This window comes from Triticum dicoccoides, chromosome 6B (assembly GCF_002162155.2).
Source record: "Triticum dicoccoides isolate Atlit2015 ecotype Zavitan chromosome 6B, WEW_v2.0, whole genome shotgun sequence".
Classification (NCBI taxonomy): Eukaryota; Viridiplantae; Streptophyta; class Magnoliopsida; order Poales; family Poaceae; genus Triticum; species Triticum dicoccoides.
Window position 1 is genome coordinate 92,579,778 of NC_041391.1, and position 2,216 is coordinate 92,581,993.

The window sequence follows — 2,216 nt, forward strand, 5'->3', positions numbered from 1 at the left end:
TTTTGAGGCTTCTGATTCGAATACGATCAGTAAACCGTTCCAAAGGGGTTAAGCTAAGATTCGAATACGATCATATAGCCCCCAGTGGCGTTGGCGTTGCCAATCAAAATGGGTATCGACAGCTATGTTCTCTTTGGTTCGAATACGACCTATGTTTGAACAAGAAGCCCCCAAATGACCTTAAAATTTGTATAACGACGCTATTCGAATACGATCCACGTCGATTCCCAAAGGGGTTGAGCTATGATTCGGATACGATCAAGAAGCCCCCAAGTCGGTTCAACAGTTTGCTAATCAAAAGGGTATCGACAGCTATGTTCTCTTTGGTTCGAATACGACCTATGTTTGAACAGGAAGCCCCCAAGTGACCATATAAATTTTGGCATTGCGCCGATCAAGAGGGTACTGATAGCTTTGCCCGATGAGCAGGAAGCCCCAAGTGGCCATAATAAGATAAGCCGTAAGGCAGGATACCCATGTTTTGAACCGGAAATTCTTAAACCAGATATTGAGATCCTAAAAGCTTTGTAAGGGACAAATTTAACTTGATCCGGATGCTGAACCGGTTTTGAGAGCTTCAAAGCTTTGCGGGAGAGAGATGTCTCTTGAACCGGATTTTAAACCGGAATTTTTATTTTGGACCGACAATTTTCTGACGGCCTTTAAATTTTCATCAATATGGCGGTGTCCTCCGGAACTGGGTTATCATTCCCTCCAATGACCCGGAGTTTCCGAGTCATGTCATTGTAGCCCCCGAGTCTTAAGACAACTCGAGGAGTTGGCTTGAGACTCTCCATATTTGACCGTGATATAAACCGGTATGAGTCATTCAACATCTCAGTGATATAACTTGTCCTGCACTTTAGAACTGGCAAGCCAGAGCAATTGCTCTTTTAAAGAAAGCAATATATAATATAAATTATACTGGATGAATTTCACCTGATGTGTTGAGCCGGAATTAATCCGTCGCAGAGTTGATGATCACTGCGGTTAAGTTGAAATCAGTGACGGGTGAGTCGGCCATGGGAGCGGACAGATGAGTCGGCCACGGTGTTGTAAGCCGGTGCGAACGAGCAAGTTGTCCTCCTCGTTGTAAACCGGCGCGGATGTGTGAAACGGCTGCAAGAACGGACGGGCGAGTCGTCCGTGGCGTTGTAAGCCGGTGCGGGAGTCTGTTGAGTAAGGACGACCACCTGTGCCTCCATCTCCGCGGTATAATGCCACTTTGTAATGGATAATTCTCCTGCACATAAAATACAGCAGGGCAAAGTAGTTTTGCTCGGATGAATTAATATATACTAAAAAATAGACAGAAAAATAGCACCTGGTATTTTTATCGCATGAACACGGATGCTGATGATCAAAGACATGGCAAATGTCTTGATATAGCTCTTGACGTGAGCAGTAGCAAAAGCAATCGATCCAACTTGCCTCTGCCCCACTGTTGTACTGATTTTTTACGTGCAGACGCAACAGTCTTCTAGCTGAGACAACAAGAGATATAGTGCCATACTGTAGATGCCCCCTTTTCTTTTGAACAGCCCTGTCAGCCTCGTGCAATATATTCTTTTGGAGTTGTTTCTGTGCAGATGTTAGCTGGTGCTTCTCCTCTTCAGTTCTCCTTATGACAGCCAACACAGACCGCTGGGTACTCGTGCACTAGTTCAGTTGGCAGAATGGTCTTCAAAGCAATTATGCATGCGTGAACTTCTTTTCCACGTGAATACTCCAATGGAAACAGGTTTGTACTTTGACCAGTATTGTTTTCGCTTGATTCACCGAGCAGCAATGATGGAAGTTCGATTTTAATAATGACTCCAAGTGCAGCCGTTCGGCGAGGATGGCTATAAGCAGCTTGATACGAGGCGACGGGCGGCTCGCAGGTCAGCAGCAGGCATGGGGTCATGGAAGCAGCGGCGGCTCGCGATGAGGGTCAGGCCCGTGGTGCCGGAGATGTCTTGGTAGCAACCGGCGACTCAAGTGAGGGCCGCGACTCGGATAACGGCGGCTGTGACTCACGTCTGAGTCTTTGTGTAAATCAATATCTTCTGAAGTATTTTATGCATGATAATAACAACAAATTTTGAACCTGTGAACTACTACTTGAAGTAGTATTTTCCCTTCTGTCTTTGCATCAAGAAGTAGCAGCAAATACGTATATTGATGCCTTGAGTTTTGAAGAGCATGTACACGGTCACACGAGCTATGGAAGCTTG